The 23,728-nt window shown below is 40.7% G+C and overlaps 1 pseudogene across 1 annotated transcript; it reads right to left on the bottom strand.

The window, feature by feature from the left end:
- Positions 1-14,716: 14,716 nt before the first annotated feature.
- Positions 14,717-15,368, bottom strand: LOC123837210 (superoxide dismutase [Cu-Zn]-like; annotated as a pseudogene). The gene has a single exon (XR_006789172.1). The product of XR_006789172.1 is annotated as a superoxide dismutase [Cu-Zn]-like (transcript).
- Positions 15,369-23,728: the final 8,360 nt, after the last annotated feature.

The following is a 23,728-nucleotide window of genomic DNA, read 5'->3' as shown; positions in this document are numbered from 1 at the left end:
TTTATAAGCAATGCTGAAATGAGCAATTTTTATACATGATTATTTGTCCATGATTTGGAACTTTTAAATTACTTTCTGATGATAAATTCTTGGAAATAGGATTAGTAGGTCAAAGGATATAAACATCTTTGAGGCCCCTTGAGAAACAACAGATTGCTTTCCAGAAAGTTTTACACTCCTACCAGCAGTGAATGAGATTTCCTGTTTCATTGTATTCTTATCAGCACTATTAGGAAAAGAAATGATTTTTGCTAACTTGATAATAAGAAATCTTCCCTTCCGCTTGTTTCAATTTTGCTGTGGTTAAGTAGTAAGATGGATGGTTTTCATTTATTTTATATTTGCTCTATGATAAATTATCAGGTGTCTCTTGTCCATTCTCATTCTGAAATTTTCATGTTTTTTAAATCAATTTTTATAAGTTCTCTATGTTTTAAAGATGTTAGATTATTATCATTATATTCATTGTAGATCTACCTCTCTATGTAGATGTTTATATTTCTATCTCATGTCCTTAAGTTCAATGTCTTTATGCGGTCAGGTCTCTCATCATTTCCCTTGGGATTTCTTTGTGACTTACACTTAGGGTGCCTGTCACCATCAGTGAACAAATAAATCTTCAGCTATTTTTTTCTTGGTCTGTATACAGTTAGATGCCTTTGCCTGTGTGTGTGTGTATGTGTGTACTTGTGTGTGTGCATTTCTGTGCATGTATTTTGGGGCCTCAGTCATTGAGAATTTAATGGGAGAGGGGGATGGATCTTCTTTTGCCAAAAGGACTGACCAAGTGTCTCGGCAACCTTTTCTCTCCTAATGATTGAAGGTGTCTCTTTTCACTCATTTAAAAACAATTTTATTTAGGTTTATTATATCTTCCTGGAGGGGCCAGTTCTGTTTTCATCATTCTAGGTTTTAGGGAGAGACTTTGAGTGGGTAAGGTAGTCTTCTTCTGCATTTGTTCTCTTCTGGCTCTGCTGTTCTCTCTGATCTGCCTACTGGATGCAGACTCACTGAGGCTAAACTCCAAGGCATCAAGGAAAGTTGGAACTCAAGATCTGAAACTGGTCAAAGCACAGTGCATTTGCATGAAAATCTACCAGGCTAATCTAGTCTTATTAATAAATGTCTTTCTGACATCATCAGAGCATAGCTTTAGTTTGTCTGCCACTAGATCTAAAAACACACAGCTGATGAACAGATGCCCCCTAAGAAGTAAGTGCTATGACAAGGACAGAATATCTGCCACCAGTCCTAGTATTCAAGAGACCCGAGTCTCTATGGTGATGGTGTCTTCCTTTACAGAACATTGCACAGTTGTACAAAGGGGGGAATGCCAGTCTTAACTAAGACAAGAGTCGACAAAATGTTTCCTTTACAGGAAGCCACTAGCCACACACTTAGATAGGTGGGTGGGAGTAGACATCTCTATACTAAGTTAATTTGCTCTTTCTCTTTCATTCTTTCTTCCTTACTTTTTTTGCTCCCTACCTTCCTTGCTTGTTGCCTTTTGACTTAGTTATAGAATATCATAGTTCTTACCAGTTGGTCCCTGAAAAATGAGTCAATATCACTTTTCAGTATTTTCCATAAATGGAACATTGGAAATAGAGACAAGTGATTATTTTTAAATTTCAAGAAGCAATAGGAGGGAAAGAGTCTTACTGCTTCAGGAAAGTATTGTAGTTTATATCAAAATGCTATAGGATTTAAACGGAGGCATTTTATTTTATTTTTTATTTTATTTTATTTTATTTTTTAAAGATTTTATTTATTTGACAGAGAGAGACACAGCGAGAGAGGGAACACAAGCAGGGGGAGTGGGAGAGAGAGAAGCAGGCTTCCCGCGGAGCAGGAAGCCCGATGCGGGGCTCCATCCCAGGACCCTGGGATCATGACCTGAGCCGAAGGCAGACGCTTAACGACTGAGCCACCCAGGCACCCCAAAATGGAGACATTTTAAAAGTCTCCTCAAACCCTGCCCAAAAATGTGGATCTGTGTTTTAAAATAAATTAGTTCAATCTTTATCCCGAATCCAAATACAACATTTTTTCTCCTCATGAATCTTAGATAAAGCTAATTAACATTCCTTTTCTTTGTTACTTATTTATTTATTTTAGTCTATTATAATTTCTGCTTCTGGATGTATGTTTGGATGGGGTTGGGGGTGTTACAGATACTGAAAATGTTCTAAAGTGTTGTAATTTCATTTGCAAGTAATAGACAGCAAGTAACAGAGAGACTAACTCACACCAGCTTAAACCTGTTCCTCAGCTTCTACTCCCCCATCCTCTACCTTCTTTACCTGGTATTTCCTTTTCCTTTTTCCCATAGCATTTATCACCCTCTAACATACTACCATTTTACTTGTTATACTTATTGTCTGTTGTTTGTCTCCTTCTCCGTAAGGACAGGGATCTATGTCTGTTTCATACATTAATGCATTCTAAGTGCCAGATACCATGTCTGGCACATAAGTAGAGACTCAGTAAATATTCATTGAACTCAATTTTATCAACTGACATCCCTGAAAAGTCCAGGTTTCTGCTGAAGTGGGGTCTTGATGTCATCCAGGACCTGGTTTTTCATTGTTTTCATTGTTTACTTTGTTTTCCTTAGTGTTGCCTCTGTCCTAGGTCAGGCTCCTCTTATGGTCTACAGATGACTCTAACCCCAGGGCTTCTCATTCAAATATAGCAGGGGGGACATAGAGGGTTTATCTTGCACTCTCAGGAAAAGTCCAGAGAGTCACTCTGAAGTAACTGGCTTAGGTCATTGTTACTGTGACCACGAGAATGGATGTGCTGATGGCGTCGCCTAGGCTACGCGTTCCCTCTTTACCAGCAAGATGGGAAAGGATTAGCTTTTCAGGAATCACGGGGTTTCCCAAACAGAACTTGAGGGGCTGCTCCAAAAAGGAAAGTGGAGAATGGAGGTCCACGCACTCAGCAAGAAGCGCACTAACCAATAAGGATTTACCATTACAAGCAAACAGAATTTGGGAAATCCCCTCTCTGTTCTTCCTAGTTTATGTGACCAGAGCTGAGATTAGACTCAGTGTATGTGGGTAGGTTGAGTTTTTTTTCTCATTTTTTGGCGAGTTTGAGATTTTCTAAAAGTTGAAGGAATCCTCTAATGGGATTCAGGAGGGCAAACAAACAACAAGTTGACTTTAAGGACTTAAAACGATTGTTGCTTCTTCATTCTTCCCATTGATAGAACTTGCCAGAGTTGTAAGAAAAGCAGTCACTTCACCCCTTTTCATTCTTATTCTGCATTGGTTCACCAGATGCTGGTACTTCTTCATCTCCAACTTAGACTTCTTGTCCAAGTCAGGTAGCATAGACAGAGGCTCCAAGCTTGTAGCCAGTGGCCATGAAAAGGGTGTTACCTCGAGCTGCTCCTGGCAAGGCAGAGCTCATTGCTGCCTGGAGAAGGCCAACTCACAGTGAAAATGGCTCCTTCCTTACCCTTCCTCGTCCCTATATTTATTTAGTTTTTAAAATTTTTTTAAAGATTTATTTATTTTTATTTTTATCTATTTTAAAAAAAGAATTTTATTTATTTATTTGACTGAGAGAGACAAAGTGAGAGAAGGAACACAAGTAGGCGGTGTGGCAGGCAGGAGAGGGAGAAGCAGGCTTCCCGATGAGCAGAGAGCCCCACACGGGGCTCGATCCCAGGACCCCGGGATCATGACCTGAGCCGGAGGCAGACACTTAACAACTGAGCCACCCAGGCTCCCCTATTTATTTATTTTTAGAGAGACAGAGAGTGTGCACATGGGTGGGGGGAAGGGCAGAGGGAGAGAATCTTCAAGCAGACTCCCCACTGAGCATGGAGCTAAAGGTAGGACTCGATCCCACGTGAGATCATGCCCTGAACAGAAACCAAGACTCCTATGCTCAACCAACTGAGCCACCAAGGTGCCCTGTCCCTATATTTATTAACTCAGTATTCAAACCCATGTACAATGGTGTTTAATTTGGCTATCTGCAATTTTATCATACAGGGACGGGTTACTATAGGTAAGTACTGGAAATGGTGCTGTTTCTTAAGTTATATATCAAGTCAGCATATGTGCCAGAAGGTGTAATTCAGACTCCAGGATCTTGGTCTCCTGTCTTATTCATAAGGGAAACACTTTCATTTTCTCATACGTCAGCCTACAGAAATAAAGTGATGATTATTTTCATTACTCCAGCTGGCTCCTCAGTACAATATTGTTCCTTTGGAGTAGTGTTAATCAAGCACGAATTACTCTGGGAAAGAAAATATGACCACATACCCATGCACGGTCCAGTCCCTGCCTGCCTCCACGACTCCATCTCAGGATGATTTCCCCTTTTGTCTTTCTATTTCAAACACATTAGCCTTTAAGTTACTGAAAGAATCTAAAATCTTTCCTTCCTGAGGGTCTTAAACTGCCTGGATTCAAGTTCTGCCTTCACCACCTGTGTAACAAAGGTGTTACTTATCCTGTCTGTGTTTCATTTTACTCATCCGTGAAGGGGGCTAGCAAATAGTTCTACTTCACAGACTCTGTGTTAGCAGTAAAGGATATATGTGAAGTTCTTAGAGTGTTCCTAGTTCATAGTAATTAAAATGTTAGCTCCTGGGGTGCCTGGGTGGCTCAGTCAGTTAAGCGTCTGCCTTTGGCTCAGGTCATGAGCCCGGGGTCCTGGGATCGAGCCCCGCATCGGGCTCCGTGCTCGGCGGGGAGTCTGCTTCTCCCTCTGTCCCTCTCCCCCATGATGCTCTCTCTCACTTGCTCTCTCAAGTAAATAAATAAAACAAACAAACAAAAAAGTTAGCTCCTTCCTGTTCTTTCCCCCCTCCTTCCCTCATTTCCTCCCTTCTTGAAGAAGCTCCTACCTTTCCTCTTTCCAAGTCTGGATTTTTTTTTTAATTTTATTGAAGTATAGTTGACACCCAATGGTACAGTAGTTTCAGGTGTACAATGTAGCAATTCAACAAGCTCACAGGTCACAGCAAGTACAGTTACCATCTGTTACCATATGACACTATTATAATACCATTGAATGTCTTCCCTATGCTGTCTTAGTTGGTATATAAACTGTCACTAGAGGCCTTTTCGGAGCACCCTACCTGAAGTAGCTCCTTTGCTATTTTCTCTCACACCTTTTGCTTCCCTGCACTGCACTATTTCAATGTGCAGTTATATATTTATTTGCTTTGATTTACTTGTCCATTATCTTTCTCCATGAATAGACTCAAAATTCCATGGTAGCAGGGTCCTTGGCTGTTTCATTCATTACCGTATATATTACATGTGTCTGCACACAGCAGGGAGTCAATAAATATTTAGGAATGAAAGCCTCAGTCCCCTGAACAGTAGGGGAACTGCAAGGGGAAACTGAAATTCTGAATCATTAGTAATTCTGTAATATACTGGGCCAGAAGCCACACCGCTGGGTGCCTTCACTGGGGTTGGGCATGGAGTTGGGGGAAGGGAGCATCTGTCCTATCTAAAAGAGAATGTTGTGCAACCTGAACATCTCCAGTTTCCAGGGCCTCTACTGCAGAAGTGGAGGGAAGTGCCAAGAAGGAGATGGTGGTGGCCATTGAATGGCTGGGAGAGACTTCAGACTAGCTTCATGCAGGGATCTGATTCAGTAACATGTGGATGATACCTTCTAGGGACCTCCAGGAATATTTGGAAAACACCTTTCAGGGAGGGTTGAAGGTCTGCTGTTCCTAGGCTATGAAAGAACCAGGGAAACCTGAGTTGGTGTTCTCATCTCTACAGTTGGGTAAGGCCAGAGGAAACTTGAATTACAGTATTAGTATTATCATGGCCAGGACCCATCCCCATGTGCAGTTTCAGAGAGAAAAATAGTCCAGCAAAGGTCCATTGCTTGTTCACTGAGGAATGTCACAGTAAGGGAAGAAAGAGCACAGTTTTATCAAAACTTCCATATCATCACCCATGTGAGCTTAACAGGCTGTAGAGTGTATTGATGAGGAAAATGGATCATTTTCTATTGTACTGAAAGCTGTAAAAAAATCACATTTCCAACATTACCCAACAGAAGAGAATGTGGAATATGTTTATCTTATATTATCTGGACCATTGGGAAAGGGGCAAGCTGATAAGCACATTTAGTAAGCTGGGGAAATGTTCACACTGACACTTCTAATGGAGAGGGTGATCACCTGGGAGGAAGTTACACCCATGCTCTTTTTACCCCTTCCTAGTTCCGTTTTAAAAACTTGTAATAGCAGTGTATAACAGAAAATGTGAACAGCCCTCATCCCCTGTTGTTTAGGCAATCCTATTCCTTAGAGGCAACCGTTATTTTTTTAAAGATTTATCTATTCATTTGAGAGAGATAGAGAAAGGTCAGAGAGAGAGAATCTTCAAGCAGACTCCCCGCTGAGCACAGAGTCTGACATGGGACTCAATCTCAAGACCCATCAGACCATGACCTGAAACCAAGCAGACATTTAATCAACTGAACAACCCAGGTGCCCCTAGAAGCAACCACTAGTAAGTCAGGCGTGTGGGCATTCTCTCATTCTTTCCACATATGCTTGCACTCACACATACTCCCATCACTTTGTATGATCAGCTTTTGATTGATAGACATCCTCTTATTGAAAGGCTGTTTCCAGTATTTCTTGACTACAGATAATGTTGCAATGTGAGCACTTGTACAAATGTCTTTGTATATATTTTAGGGTATCTATAAACTAAACTCTTAGCTGTGTAATAGCTGGGTCAAAGTTATATGCGTTGAGAATTTCTGATCGCATATCTGCTTGCGAATGTTGATGTGGACACCCCAACTCCTTTGGTCTGAGTTTGAACTAGATCTTTAACAGCCCTTCTGGCTCTTACCATGGGTTAAGTCTGACGTTCTCAGGCTCCTCTAGATGATGGCTGCTTTACCCTGACTTCTAGGCTGTGATTTTGAGAATGATTCTTGATTCTAGAAGCAAGTGAGAGAGAGGAGAAAGATGAAAAGCAAATGAACAAATGTGGCTGAAAATGAACACGTATTTTCCATAAACATCCAAAGAAGACAGAATTGATCCAGTGTGGGCTAAATAGCCTTAGCTATCCACAATAGGATAGAGCTAAAAGTAGGGCTTTTACCATGAGCAGAGAACATAGATGCTCGAGCTAAGTAAGAGTCTTGATATTTAAAGAGATTTCTTTGTACCGAATGGAGAGCATCATACCGGGGTTGGCACCAGCCCAATCCATACCCTCTGAGCTGTAGTCCTTGTGACTGTGTCATCAGCTGGTTTCATAAGAGAATTTGGCTAAACCTGCCCAATCCTTGGCTGAGAACCCTTTTAGGAAAATCCGGGATGCTGCTGAAGTGTTGTAGGTGACTCAGGCAGTAGAATTCTGCCTTTGAGTCAGGACAGAATTTTACCTTTTCCCTGGCGTGGGGGTTTACTCACTGGAGCTAGGCTCTAAAGTCATATTTAAGGATCTATAAACATTTCTTACAGTATTCACTATCTTGAAAAGGCAGTCTCATTTTAATGGAAAGATTTGTCAACTATTTCCTAAAGATTCTACTTCAAGTGTAGTTGAAGATGTTGTTATTCATTTCCTTTCTAGGAATAGTAGGTTTGACCCTGGAGAATGATCACCATGTTTCCATCTGGAACTCAGATAAAACTAAGATATCTGAACCCTATGACAGAGGTTTTAGAGTGTTCCTAAATAAAAACCAATAGTCAATCTTACAGCAATTCTCTCTGGATAACTGGTAAAGCTTCTCCTTATTACAATTTTGAACTTTTTCCAATTTAATTCAGTAGTACTTGATCCTCAATCTATATTATTGAAATTTCCTAAATTTTATGAAATGGACAATTGAGGAGTGCTCACAAATCACTAGATTTTATGGGAAGGAATACAGAAAATGGAAATAATTTCTTAAACAAGACATGTAAACATGCATAGAAGTACAGGTTGGAATTTCTCTGAAATAGCATGCCAAGAATAACTTCAATGAATGCCCTAAAGATGAAACCCTGACCTGCACACATGCTTTTCTCTTTGGAGCTTAAATAGGCTGACCCAAGATATTAATAGCTACATTTATTTCTTTAACATAAATCTATATTGTGGCCAATCAAGAAATGTTGGGATAAAGAAGTAGATATGCACATGATATTATAGAGCTGATAGATGGCTATGTCCTGTCTAGAATTCCCAAGTGATCCATAAATTATTATATTGAATGTAAAGGGCTATTTCTGTTTCCAGCCAAACTTTCATCCCAATGTGATGACTTTACTAGCACATTACATGGAAGTGTGAGAGCCTGTTTAAGTGATATATCATACTTTTTGGTTCCATGGCTGAGACAGCAAATTACCCTCCATATCTAGCTTTTCTTCTTCCTCAGTGACAGACTTTTGGCTAGGTCCATGGCTGTGCAGAAAAAAGAATGCATTTCTTAGCTCCCTTGCAGCGAGGTGTGTCTGAGTGATGAACTTCTGACTAATGGGATAGAAGGGGAAGTGCCACGTGGGTAATAGCTTCTGGGAACTTTCCCTAACAGACCAATGACATCTGCACTCCAAGCCCTATAGACTTCTTCTTTCCCCTCTCTTGCTACTTGTAATGTAGGTCTGATGGTGAGACTTCCCTCTTGGACCAGAGCCTTAGAACCATAGCTTTGGGACAGCAGAAGAGAAAGTTGGATGGAACCTGGATCCCTGAAAAATCTGGGGATCAGAGCTGCCATACTAGACCCAGGTTCCTACCTCCAGACTTTTATATGAGGAAAGAGACTTCTATCTTTTCTTAAACCACTGTAAATTTATAGCCAATTCTTACTATTCATCACCTATTCCTTTGATGGACATTAGCCTGTTTTTCCTTGATTAAAAAAACCCGACACATTTTTTTTTTCTTTCCCCTGAAATCAGTATCAGGTTTGGTCCAGCAAATAGACAAGAATGTTTCCAGTTTGGATGACATTGAAAAAAAAATTCAGAATGGAAGCTTGCCATACGTTTAACTTACACATATGTCAATAGTTTGGGAGGTTGTGTATGGTTAAGATGGTTGTAGGTAAGTTAATCCATAGTGATACTGAAATATGTAGAATGCTGTGGAATATTCTAATGGGAGTGGCTCACAGATGTTCCCTTACCTTTACTATGTCAGGATCTACTTTGGATCTCAAAGGGCTTTGACTGTGCAATTCCTCCCCATCCCCCACCAAACATACCTCTTATTAGGAGCTGTGAGAGCATACATTTACTCTTCTACCCACATATCCAATTTACCTGCTTTTTTTTTTCTTTTCCAAATAATTTTCATGCCAACAATCTTTAGAAGAAAGAAAAAAAGAAACAAAAAGAGCAAGGCAATATCCTGGCACTGCTAATGAGCCATATAGATGGATAAATCAGAGGTGATAACATTGTAACTGGATTATTGTTTTGCTGGTCTCATTAGGAAAAGTGCATGTTTAATTTATTTACATTTTAATGTATTTACATTATTATACCACAACAGTATTTTGTTGGCTTTTTCCTAAAGTATCAGATGAGGTAGGTTACTGTCACTGCTCTCTTATCCTCTTTTAATGAAAAGGACTTTATTTTTTATTTTATTTATTTATTTTTTAAAGAGAAGGACTTTAAACCCAAGTAGCTAAAGAATAAGCAAGATATTTGCAGAAGGCAGATGTCGTCTCCAAATTCCTCTAACTTTCTATAGATTATTCTTATTCTTGAGCCCCCAACTTCCCCATGATTTTCCTCCAATGGCTTCCTCAACCTGGGAAGGTTTCTTGTTTGTATTTCACATCCTCCCTATCTACCCTCATAGCTACTTTCCTGTAATTTTGAAATTCCTTTTGAATTCTACTTGCATCATTTCAAATCCCAGAACAAATGCTTCTGTCATTGTCATTTACCTCACTGAAGACATCCCCGAAATGTGGCTCAAAGGAAGGATCCCCTTGGAGAATGGGGTTGCCCGACAAATGATTCATTCACTACAGAGGTGGATTTTTTAAAGTGTCATTTTCATTCTGGAACGTGGGAAACTGGTTTTCCTGTCTTTTGAAGGATCACCACAAAACCAGAAGCTGAAGAGCAGAGCTTATCATGCTGGAAATTTTCAATGAACAAGGAAAAAATGTGATCCCAGAGGTTTGAGACCTGAGAAGAAGGTCCCATAGCTCACGCCTATCCTTCTCTTTCCCAGCTAGCCGAAGAGCTGAAGCAGCGTCTCTAACTAATGTGCAGCCGTGAAGTGACTCATGGTCAGCTGACAGAGCAGGAAGTCACCTCAAGCTTCACAGACAGACGGGAAAGTCCAGAGTAGATTGAACGTACTTTTTAAGAAAAGGAAATAAGGCACTTTGTAGCTGATGGGCTGTGTCACGAGGTTAGAAAGCCCGATTACATTTGATAGTACCATGCAAGGCATAGCCTGGGAATGCATTGATCTGTATATAAAGTCATTACTATAATATTTGCAAGGCACACTTGTATGTTTTAGTCATTAAATACAGACCAGAGCTCTTATCGGAAGAATGAAATCACCCAGTCTTTACTGGGATGGATTAAATAATGAATTAATTGCTGGGGTTGGCAGGGGTGGTGGTAAGCAAAATTGTGAAGCTGGATGTTGTCCCTCTGTGTGGTTGCCTGCGTTTGGAGCTCTTCTCTTGTCCCAGGGGTCCAGAAATCTCAGGGGACCCTTTTTCTTTTGAATGAGAGGAAGCAAACTATTTCGTCAATCAATGACTCTGGATATACGTGCAGACCTGTGGTGTGCCAAGTACTCTGCAAGGGAGTATGGAAAAACCATAGAAAATATAGGAAAAGATCTTCCAGGAGCTCTCTCTAGTTGGGGCAACAAGCTGTAAACATATTGATAGATGAGTAGCAGTGTAAGAGGTGTCTCAAGGAAGAAGATGATGAATTACCAAATAGCAATGTCAAGAGGACAGACGTGCTGTGGGCGTTAAGAGGAAGGTGAGGTCAGTGTGGACAAGGTTGGCCAGGGAAGTCTTTGTGCCAATGATGGATGTAGAACTCTACTCCACTTTAAAGCTATAAGTAAGTGCCAACGATCAAATCAGTTATCCCCAAATGGCAAAAGCCCAAGTAGATGTTTGAATAAGATGGTGGTGCTGGTATGAGAATCTGAAGATCTGGGTTTGTTCTCGTTCAGAAAGAGTATTGAACAGAGAAGCCTCCATTTTCTCATCTGTAGAATGGGTGCAATAAATGCCCTCACTACCGTCCAGACTAAGTGAAATAATGTGAATCATGGTGTAAATTATAACTCAAGTAATAAGCAAGTTATTCCTAATGATGATGATGTATTATGATTTTAGGAATATAATTTTGCATATAGAGATACTGCTTAACTTTAAGGGCTCAAGTGGCAATTTAAACATTTATACATAGGTTATAAAGAAGAGTTGGAGGTGTGGGAAGTTAACTGTGGATATAAAATCACAACATGCAGGTGACCAATGAGCACACGCATAACCTTGGTTTGAGGTCTTGTTAAAAGCGGGGTGGGGTGCCTGGGTGGCTCAGTCAGTTAAGTGTCTGCCTTCAGCTCAGGTCATGATCCTGGAGTCCCAGGATCGAGCGCCACATCAGGCTCTGTGCTCAGTGGGGAGTCTTCTTCTCCCTCTGCCCCTCACACCACTCATGCTCTCTCGCTCTTGCTCTCTCTCTCTCAAATAAATAAAAATCTTAAAAAAAAAAAAAGCAAGGTGAAGACATTTTTTAAAAATATTATAACTAATACAGGTATTATCTTTCTATGTATATTTCCATTTTCCCCTAACAGTGAGGATAATTTGCTCACAATGTCCAAAATAAACATTACGTTTTTAATCTGAACGTATAGAGATTGCACATTGCATGCTACATAGAACACAGTGTATATTGAATGAGGGAGCTTTCTGAATTTACAATGCAATCTGGTAATTGTTTCTAATTTGGGGAATGGGGAACATTTTTTTCCCTCTTCATTTTGATGGAAAAATGCTTGATGTATTTGTAGTGGGATCAAAATATGTACAATATGAATCAAATGTGCATAAATAAAAAAAAAATAAAGGTACATATTTCTTTGTTTTTCGGCACCAGCTCATCTTGCTCAGAGACCCTGTTTGTATTGAGAGGATGGGCATCTTTTCCTTGACAATTTCTGTTCTCTCCAGACTAACAGGGTTTCTTGGGGGTAAATACTGAGTCCATTCAAAGTTCAAACCTGCTTTCAGGACAGTTTCTCCCCTTCGAAGAATTTCCCTCTCCTCTTCTCTTGGTCTAGACTGGAGGACTGTGTGGAGGCAGAAGAGTGAGAGGAACCCCAGGTTGCCCTCTGCCGCCCCCATCCTTCTGCTGAGGAGTGGGCTCCCTGAGTTCTGCTGTTCATAGTGGGGTAGTTAGCCTCATCTTCCTTGGATATCATGCTAGCACTCCCTGCTGATGTTCAGGGACCTGTCCCATGGCCTCCATGGGTCTATGGATTCTGCACTCTGTCCTTAGACCTCATGCCACCAGGTGGTCCCCTTGGCACCTATCTCCTCCCTTTCCCCCCAGTCCCATCCTCTCCTTGCCATCTTAGTACCACACCGCTGTGTGAGCCCCCCGGGACCTGGGGTGGCCCCAAGCCAACCCATTCCTTCAGGTCAAGATTGCTGGAAATCTGCAAGAACTGGCTATACTCTAAACTCACCCTGTGTTCCCAGGTTCCCCCCAAACTTCTCTAATTGTCCTTATGCTTAGGTCTGGCCTTGGCCCTTCTCCTGTACCTCTCCTCTGGCTCCTTGCTGCAGCCCAGGAAAGCTTCCATGGGCTTTAGTGAATTAGTCCCTTCTTGGAGCTAAGAGCCTCCTGTCTCTCCCTTCAACCCCAGAACCAGTCCTCCAACATCCAGCCCATCAGACGACACATGTTTTCTTTTTAACCTTTTTTTTTTCTCAGCAAGGCTTGACTTTTGCAAAACAGGAGTGTTTGTTTGCAGACCTTTGTCTAACTGTAATCTTTTAAGATCCATTTTTAAACAAAGTGAAATGGTGCCTCTCATTCTCATTGAATTCTGCCCATGGATCCAATGGGTAGTGATTTCTGGGACATTTAGGGAAAAAAGGAATTACGAGAAATTAAAAAAGATAACGACTTAACGTCTCAAAATGTTGTTTCTGTTACAGAAGTTTAAAGTATTTTGGTAGTTGTGACACTACTGTGAAGTGGGTGATGGTGACATCAATTTTAACAGATCGGCTTGGTCATTCATTCTGCAACTTAAATGTTCCCGGGTTATGAGTCATTCACAAAATATTTGTTCAACAGCTATTTCATTCCAGACTTGGGAGAAGTAGACCATGTTTTTACAACTGGTTGTTAAACAAGCCATAGGTAAACCACCCAACATGAAGATTAATGGGACAGGAATACAGGTAGAATTTTAGAGGCCCCAGACAGTGGAAAACCCTTGAAAAGGACTGAAGTAGGGCCTTGTCAGAACAGTGCGCCACAGCTTGAAGCCAAAGGCGAATAACTCTGGGAACCAGAGAAAAGTGCCTTTCACCTTCAGGGATCAGAACAAACCTAAAAGGCTCCCGGCAGTTCGTCCTATGCAATGAAGGAGCAAGTTCCAGGAGATCCAGCCGAGGAGGGAAGAGAGGAAAGCAGGGCAGGGAGGGACCCTACCTATTTTGAACCAGAAGATGTAGTAACCAGTCCAATTCAGAAAAGTATCTTTTTCTGATGACTTATTGTACTCTTAGCATTTGGGATTTTTTTCCCCCCTTGCTTTTTGGTTGTTATGACTTTTGCTTGTGGGAACCTTGACGCCACTGGTGGATAAATGTTCAAGGAGAAATGGGGGTCCCTAGACCTTCAGTTATTTCTGGGGTCAGCTGCCATTTCCGGATTCCAGGGAGATGTGGGTACTGATGTGGAAAAGCCCAGCAGGTTAAGGTTCAGATGGACTGATCGTGGACACCGTCATCCTTTCTGCTTGGATGACTCGGTACAAGCAATTTTAACAAAAATCATGCATGTGCTGTGTAATGTCTATACATTTTCTTCTCCATCCTATGGTCAGTCCCACTGGGCTCGAGTCCACTTGCTCTGTTCGCTAGCTGTACTATTGTGGACAAGCTTGTGTTTGACATCTCTGATCTTGAACTGCATGTCTTATAAAGGGAAAATAATTGTGCCCATCTACAAGCATTTCAGGTAGAGTCAATGAAAACATACACAAAATATTTGGCACATAGTAGGGAGACATAAAAAAAACTTTCCAGTTGAGAGATTGATCTTACTTAAAGAATACATGTAAACATATTAGATTTTTAATCTCACTGAAACCTTAGTTATAAAAAGATCAGATCATAAACACTTTAGAAAATGCATGTAAATATTTACCAGCATCTTTGTATGTGATAGGACTTTTCAAGTTTAAAGGTACTGAGGAACAGAGAAAACTGATAATTTTTTTTTTTTTCAAAATTCAGTGCCATATGGTGTATTTATTGCAGGCTTGAATGAGAATCAAAGAAATTCAGACAATTGAGTTTAATACCCATATATGATTATTAAGCTTGGCAAAATACAGAGATCATTGAAACAGACATTTTAACTGAATAGGAGTTTTATAAAATTATACAGATCTTCCAAGTGATCATAAATCAGTTCTCATTACAGGTACTTAAAGCAATTAAAAAGTCACACAAATTACACTTTTAAGGTTACAGTGTTTAATGTTTACTAAGTTAAATTTCTACAACTAGCAAGATAATATAGGAGCTACTAGGACTCAGATCACATCCTAGGGAATATTTACTTGGCGATCCCAATGACACCACAAGCCAAAAGACTCCCGGTGTTTCCTGTCTGTGTACTTTCTTCATTGCCACCTTAGCCCAAGTCATCTTGTTTCTCGTGGACCACCATTGTGCGGCCAACGAGGCAATGGTCTCCTAAGAGTGCGATCAGAGACTCTTCAAGGACATGGTGGCCACACCATCCTTGCCAGCAGTCACATTGCCCAGGTCTCCAACATGCCTCTCTTGATCTTTTGGCCCACCCTGTTTTTTGGATAGAGGATTAAAGTGAGGACCTGCACTGGTACAGCCTTGGGTATTATCTCCAAATTGATGGACGTGGAATCCATGCTCGCCTTCAGTCAATCCTGTAATGGTTCCTGACACCACAACAGGCCCACTTCCCTTCTGCACGAAGTGGATGGTGCCCTCCACCGGGCCCTGGCCCTTCAGGACGCACACGGCCTTCATCTCCATGACTCGCGAGGCCGCGCTCCAGTCCGGGCTCTGAAGGCTGTGAGGACTCCGAAGGCAGCGGAGGACGCCACAGAAGACGCTGACGCCGAAAACTGATAAATTTGATAACATATTTTTTTTAACTTCTGTGCAACAAGCCAACTACATACACCAAATTAAAAGGCAAATTGGGAAATATATTTTCAACCAACATGATAAACAAAATGTTATTATATTTGATTTTTCAAAATAAACAGTGACAAAAAATCTATGAGAAAAACCCCAATATGAGAAAAAAAAAAAAAGGATGTCACGTTGCACAGAACTAGAAATAAAAATTGTCAACAAGCAAAAAACATTTCAATGTTATAAATTTAAAATATGCAAATTAAAATAACCGAAGATTCTTTTTCTTCTCTTTTTTTGGTCGGTCAATGTAGTGATTAAAAAAACAAACAATGAATACATCTCAGGAGAGACACGTGAAACAGACACTCATGCTATATTGAGAATAATAGTTGTGAGATGAGGATCTAAATTTTTAGATAGCCCGGCAATGTATTTTTGTTTGGGATATTTACTAATTGCTGGTTGTCTCTTGGTCCCATGTCAAGGGCTGAGCCTAGAGAGCTCAGACCATACAGTTCCTTTCACAGCCTAGAAAAGATTTCCTTTTGGCCTGTTATAGTTAGACCATACGGTTCTCCTGCCTTAAGACGAGGAGTGCCAGCCAGGGAGGGGAGGTGCCAAGTCAACGCCTTCCTGCCTAGGGGATTATGGGAAGGAAGAAGGAATAGGAAGATTATGGGAGTCTATTGTCAGGGTTCTTATTCTCTTGAACTTAGTCCATTTTTGAGGCAGGATAGTTAGGGCAGCAGTACGGTGATAGGGTAGAAACTTCAGAAAGGCATAGAGGAACTGGAGAACAGGATGCCAGCAGTGAGTATGGCGCCATGACCACTTGGTCACAAGTCTTAGTGTTGCATTGCTAAATGGAATTGTCTAGGCCAGAGGGTCAAGGGAGTGGCCCTGTTTGCTGACCGCCTGGCAAAGAGATAAAGGAATGTTTCTGGGGACTAGTGCACCAGAGGCCCGAGGTTGGGGATTTAGACCAGAAACAAATGACCAGGACTTCAGGGTTAGGTTGGGGCACAATGCTTGTGGATTAGGTTGGATAGGAATATGAAGTGCTTAACACAGTGTTTGACACACAGGGCATGTTAATTATCATAATAACAAGAATAAGGTCAATTTTTGTGTGATATTAAAAGGTTTATAAATAATTTTTTATCATATGAAGAAATGCTTATGTTATTACATTTTTAAAGAAAGGATGCAGATTTTGTACCTTTAATATTATATATGCACAAAAAGAACCATAAAGAAACATACCATAGTTTTTATAGTGTATCTGTGAGAGGTGATGTTATATATACTTCATAAATCTGCCAATATTTATCCATTTTACTGTTGATGGACATTGGGACTGTTTTCAGTTTGGGGCTGTTCTGAATAATGCTGCTACGAACATTCATGTCCATGTCTTTTCATTTGCAATTGCACACATTTCTGTTGGGTTTGAACCTAGAAGTAGAATATCTGAATCCTCCAATATGTATACATTTAGCTGCTTTTGCAGTAATGCCAACCAATTTTCCAAAGTGATTATATGAACTTCCACACTCACCAGCAGCTTAAGAGAGTTCCCATTGCTGTACATTTTAATGAACACTCGGTATGATCAGTGATTTTAATCTTAGTCCTTTGGGTGGGTGTGTAGTGAAATCTTAGGACGGCTAATTGCATTTCCCTGTTGACTAATGAGGTTGAGCCCCATTTCATGTGTTGACTGGCCTTTTGTGAGTGCCTGTTTGAGTCTCTCACCCATTTTCTTATGTGATATTTTACAATCATAAAAAATGTTATTTCAACAAACAAAATGAATTAATCACATTTTGCCCTGCCCTTAATATCATTTATACAAGCAATCTGACTGAGGGGTACTATCTTAATGGGCTCTCCAAAATGGGCCACCAACTTTAAATAGACAGTGTTCTGTTTCTTTCTGAAAGTGCTTATCATTTTATCCGTTGTTTATTGTTATTTATGCACCTATCTTATGTCTTCTACTAGACCATTAATTCTCAAACAATGGCAACTTTTCTGATTCCCCTTTGTACAATACACCCAGCACTTTTTAGATGAACAGGAATGCATATAGGAATGCAAAATTCTAATAATCTAATAATCTAATCTACCCTTTCCTTTCAAAGGTGACCAAATTGAGGTCCAGAAACCTGAGTCCAAGGTAGCGGTAGGGCAAATACTTTGATCCCTGGTCCATCCATGTTGTCCTTACACTACACTATGTTCGAAGAGATGAGAAGATAAACAATGAATTATAGGTATCACTGTCTCCAAATGCACACTGTAGAAGCTCCTTCAACTAGATAATGTCTAAACTTAGACTAAAACTATTCTAGACAGGACATGTTCAAGTGTATCTGCACCAAAAGATGGCATCAACAATCATGCACAGTCAGTTTGTGCCATTGTGTTTTTCTTTCTTTGGATGGGGTTTGGTTGCCAAAATGTTTCAGGATCACTACTTACAGATGTTTGTCACTGTGACAAACACATAAGTACAGACAATACACTGAAAATGGCAAACATTGAAGGAAATTGGAAGAATTTCTGGACAGTGGGAAATATTCTAAAGGGCAGAGAGTGAATCATGCAATCTCTGAAAAATGATGTATCTGTACACACCTCAATAATCAGCAATAGAGCAAATAAGGGACTGAAATGGGGATATACAAGGTGGGCTGGGCCAAGGATAGCAGATATGATGGTCAGCCATACTCTTGAGTTCATGCCTAAGATCCAAGGCCATTTACCCCACTAAAATATAGCAAATGAAGCAAGAAGTGAAGGATCTCACAGCCATACCCAGAGCACATCCCAGTGGATAGCCTGATAACAATTCAAACTCCTTCCAGGCTTGTTTCCTGCCTCAGAGTGGAAATGGAAGATCCAGCAAGGGGTTTCCAGAGCCCACTGAAGGGGACCAGAACATGCCACCCCAAAATATGCTGCTTTGGCGTTTTGATTATTTTGAGCTGAAGGCAATTGTGAAACAGCAGATGCAGGAAATTTCTCTGCCCTCCTCTTCTCTGCCCCAAAGGCATAAATTTCCCATAAATAAGGTATTCTCCTGGTACCAGAAAGAAGAGAATATTCTTATCACTGGAGACAAGAGTCAATGCTGAGATGAATCTGCACAAGCAAACCTTATTAAAATAACCCTATGTTCCATTAGTTTCCCCCATATATTTCCTAGTCACTCTCCTAGAAGCCCAAGCCCCTTTCCTTCATCTAGTCCCTTTACAATTTAGTGCCCTTTGCTAAAATGATATATAAGCTCCTGAGTCTTCTTTGGGAGTTTTCATTTCTTTCTTATAAAATCCTCCCTCATCACATTAAAATAGTAATATCAAATACATTTGTATGTATTTCTCCTGTGAATCTGTCTTTTGTCATGTAGGGGAGGAAAAATTCTCCTCTAGGCTCTTTGGATGTCTTAGGCTGGGCCTAAGAATTAAGCTGATGTAAGACAGGTTAACACATTTATGGGAGCCTTCACAAAAGAATGAAGGCCAGAGAAGAGGCCAGAGCAGGAGGCTAATATACCTTTTAGATAGAGAAACAATTGACTTGTGAAGAATTGACAAGGCAGAAGGGTTAGGCTTTGGGTACTAAGTTGTGGGGAAGTAACCAGGAAGATAAGGGCTAGTTTAACAAGGTTTGTTAATACAGACTTCTCGGCCCCAAATTCCCTGTCTCTGGCCATACACATGCCTTCCTTCCTCTTGGTATGGGGAGGGCATCTCTCATGTGGGAGTTTTATCTCCCACTTTCAGGAAGAAAAAGGAGAATCAGAGTGTCCTTTTTGTACCTGCTGTTTCTTAAGTGCCTAGAATTTGAAATAATCAATATGCCAAAGCGGCATATTTTGGGATGACATACTCTGGTTTACTTCAGTTGGTTTAATTCACAGCCTTTCCTCTGTGTAAGAGTAGAGGAAAAGTTATTCCTTCCCTACACCATATAATACCCTCTAGGAATGTGGGCCTCAAGAGATAGAGAGGTCAGTCAGCCTACCCTTATATTAATGTCATGTCATGGTCAATTTAGCCTTGGGATTTTCCCAAGGTTAGAAGGTTCCTGACTGGCGTCTTAGAGACTCTGCAGGTAGCTTTTGTCCTTGGCAGCCATGTAGTGGAAAGGACTGGAGGAAACAGGATCAAAGCTCAACATTAGGCTTGTGGTGGCGGAAATAAAATAGGATCCACCAGGCTACCCAGACAAGGCATGGAGGCTAGATACACAGTAGCCTAAGGTCAATTTAGGCAAAGTCTAGACTGCGGGCTTAATAACCTCAAACTTAAGCATGGTAAAAATGTGACTGAGGTTTTCATAAATTTAACACCTGTTGGCATTTGCATAACATCAAAATGTGGTTGCTAAGGGGATTCATAGAACACCAGGAAGATCATCAAGCGAGATACCATTTCCTCAATAGATCTCTATTTCAGTTGAAGTTGTTTTCTTTCAGACAAAAGATGTCTAATGCAACTGTAACATATCCAAGTATAGAGGAAGAGAGTATGTCCAATTCTAAAACAGGAAAGAAATCATTCCCACTTCTATTTGGTGGAAATACGTTAAGGAGCAAGACAATAGTAAACACCCTTTGGTCTCTTTCTACTTATAAACAATAAGCGATGAATCCACTTTTGCAACCTAACCTGTTTGTGAGTAGAACTCCCACACTGGAAATGTTTGCAAATGCTTTCCCACCTCTGATACAAAACCGGTTTCTCATAGCAGTGACCTAACTTAAGAGTAGAGAGACTGGACCTTATGATTCTTTGTCCTTCTGACAGTACCAGTGAGATAGCAGATCTTTGATACATACTTATTATTTGCTGACTACAGGAAAGGAATAGTTCTTTATGCAGCTTGGGAGGAAATGGCCACAGAACAAAGATGACATTGGTTCTGAAGTACATTTAAAGTACAGAATGTTCAGGCAAAGGGTAAAAGTGCATTAGGTTGATTTTCAGTTCATAAATTCTCTTGCTCTGAAAGATATATATGTTTCTTGTTAGTACAGGAAAGACACAAAGTTTTGAATGTGGCAAGAAATAACTTTAAAAAAATTTTTTTTATTTTTATTTTTCCCAGGCTTTACGCTGAGAATTTTCCAGGATGAAGTCACTTTTGTGCTGTGGTCTGCAGCTGTATAAAGTCTGAAGTGCAGTCTTTGACCAAACTCATTAATTTTTCCTCCAAAGATCCTTTAGGGGATTTAATGAGGCTTCAGATTTCACTATAGATAAAGAAATACAGAACAAACTAGAGCTGCAAAAATCTTTGGTAAAGAGAACAGTTTTTATTGTGACTTGCTCTTCTCAGGCATTTCTTCAACCAAAACAGAAAAAAGAAAAGGATGAAGAAATAATGAGGCCATTGCTGGCCAACACTGGTCTCTTCTTGTTTCTTAAAGAACATGATTTACAAGGCTGCAGCCCCAACTAGCAGACTACTGGTCCTCAGACATTCTAGGATAGTCCAAGCCCTTCTCACATCTGTGTTCCTCTTCTCCTCCTTCCCCGTTCCCAGCCAAGCAAATGTGTGTGTGTGTGTGTGTGTGCATTTTCCTTACTTCATCCACTAAAGGAGTGGTTCTCAACCTGGAGGGATTTCGCCCCTCTTCCCCCCAAATATTTGGCAATGTTTGGAGACATGTTTGACACGCTGGGTGTGCTACTGGCATCTAGCGGGTAGAGGCCAGGAATGTTGCTAGACATCCTACAATGCACAGGACAGCTTCTAAACAAAGAGTTAGCACACCCTAAATTGTCAGTATTCCTAAGGTTGAGAAACCCTGATCTAGAGGATCAGATATGGAGGACTCATTGGTAATGGAAGCTTTAGTTAAAGAACAGTTAGAAACTGCAAGTTATTTTTGGTAATACAACACCAGGACAGTGAGGTGGGTAGATACGTGGGCTACCAGAGCCCACAATCCATACTCTGCCGCTCAGCAGTAATGTGTCATTGACAGGTTACTTAACTTCTCTGAATCTCCTCCCAACCCTGAAAACATCACTGCAAAGGTAGAGAGACATAAAACAATTTTATTATTGAGTAAACATTAGACCAGAATGTGATACGTCAGTTAAAGAGATTGTAAAGACAGAAAGAAATCTTACTCTCACGTAGTAAGTGGATCCAACCCATTTCATTAGGTGGATTTTGCAATTTGGAATCAGGTGACCGGTAGGACCTTCTCTTCCCAGGACAGTGAGAGATTAGGTGTTATCTTCCTTAATGACTACATTTCAAAGGGTTGGCTCCTAGTCCTTGAGGAAACATACCTGAGTTGCTAGAGACTGGCCAGAGGTTAATGTAGCCATTTAAAAGATTTGCATATGTTTGAAAAGGACAAAGAATGAAATTCTAAAAGGGGAGAGGAAGGAGAGCCTCTTTCCTTACTTTCAACAGAGGGAATTAAACCTTATTTTTAATTTTCATTTGCTCTTACACACCATGTCTACAAAAAGAGGATGGTAATAATAATACTTCTTAGAGCTGTTGCAAGGGTTATATTAATTAGAACAGGTATAAAGTTGTTAATTAAACCAGGGACCATTAGACCCCCGTGGCTCTAATGCTCTGGTGGCTTGTGTAAACAACTCAAACTCTAAGCCTGTAAACACCCAGGATTAGGAAATGGAAATGCCAAGGACAATCAACCACAAGCAGGCTAAAGTGTAGCCCAACTACACTTTAAGCTACAGCCAATCAAATAATGTCCTTTTTTAGGTTTCCTACTGTTTTTTTTTTTTTTTTTAAGATTTTATTTATTCATTTGAGACAGAGATACAGAGAGAAGGAGAGAGAGCATGAGCAGGGGGAGAGGCAGAAGGAGAAGCAGGCTCTCTGCTGAGCCAGGAGCCAGAAGTGGGGCTCCATCCCAGGACCCTGGGATCATGACCCAAGCCAAAGGCAGACGCTTAACCATCTAAGCCACCCAGGCGCCCCTCCTACTGTCTTTATATAAGTCTTTCCCCTCGCTCTAGTCAGGAGCATGTTCCTAGACACTTCTAGCTTGGTGCTGCCCAGTTGGAATTAGTGTTTCTTAAATAAACTCTTAAAAATTTTGAATTATGCCCAGTTCATCTTTTAACAAGCTTTAGACCAATGTTCAGCACTCAATAAATGTTTGCTGCTTTAAGACCTCATGATAGGCAGAATTTTAAGACGGCCCAAAAATTCCCACCCCTGGTATATACTTCTTGTGTAATTCCCTCTCCTTGAGTGTAGGCAGAACCTCTGAACATGAGGGCACATGTGGTGAGGTTATTGATCATTTGACTTTGAGTTAACTAAAAAGGAGATTATCCAGTGGGCCTGACTAAATCACACGGGCCCATTACAACTGGGTCTAGAAGTCAAAGACCAAAAAAAAAAAAAAAAAAAAAATCAGAACAAGTCAAGGTGACAGAGGGCTTATGGTGGAGGCCACATGGCAAAGAACTGCAGGCAGGCTTTAGGGGCCAAGAATGGCCCTGGCAGCCAGCCAGCAAGAGAACAGAGGCCTCAGTCCTACAACCACAAGGAACTGAATTCTGCAAACAATCATGTCAACTTGGGAAAAGGACCCTGAACTGCAGAAAGAAATGCAGCTATGGGGCACTTGGGTGGCTCAATCTGTTAAGTGTCCAACTCTTGGTTTCGGCTCAGATCATGATCTCAGGGTCATGATCTCAGAGTTGTGGGATCCAGGCCTGAGTCGAGCTCCATGCTCAGCAGGGAGTCTGCTTGAGATTTTCTCTCTCCCTCTGCCCCTCCCCCTTCAAATAAATAAATAAATCTAAAAAAAGAAGAAAGAAAGGAAGGAAGGAAGGAAGGAAGGAAGGAAGGAAGGAAGGAAGAAAGAAAGAAAGAAAGAAAGAAAGAAAGAAAGAAAGAAAGAAAGAAAGAAAGAAAGGAAGGAAGAAAGAAAAATAAATAAAAAGAAAAGAAAAGAAAGAAATGCAGCCAGGCCAATCCTTTATTTCAGTTTTGTAAAACCCTGAGCAGATGACCTAGCTCAACTGGCCCTGGGCTTCTGACTTACAGAAACTGTAAAGGTAACGTAATTGTTGCTTTAAGCCACTAAATTTGTGTAGTTTGTTGTGAGCAAAAGGAAACTAATACATGCCTCAAAAAAAAGGTAGCATTTCAATCTTATGTCACCAACTTAAATGTCAGAGGAAGGACCGGACCCAAAGAGTCAACTCTGTTACAACTATATGTAAGCAACACCTAAAGTCCATTTTGGAGGAGGAAAACCTTTGAAAAAATGCACTAAACAAACAGACTGGGTGTGAGACCTTGGGCAAGCCCCTTCAGCTGG

The sequence above is a fragment of the Mirounga angustirostris genome, unplaced genomic scaffold, assembly GCF_029215605.1.
Source record: "Mirounga angustirostris isolate CCGP_5_RB_7025 unplaced genomic scaffold, mMirAng1.0.hap1 SCAF_8, whole genome shotgun sequence".
In the NCBI taxonomy this organism is placed as follows: domain Eukaryota; kingdom Metazoa; phylum Chordata; class Mammalia; order Carnivora; family Phocidae; genus Mirounga; species Mirounga angustirostris.
Note: the sequence above shows the minus strand (reverse complement) of the source record. Positions and strands in the feature narration are given on the sequence as shown.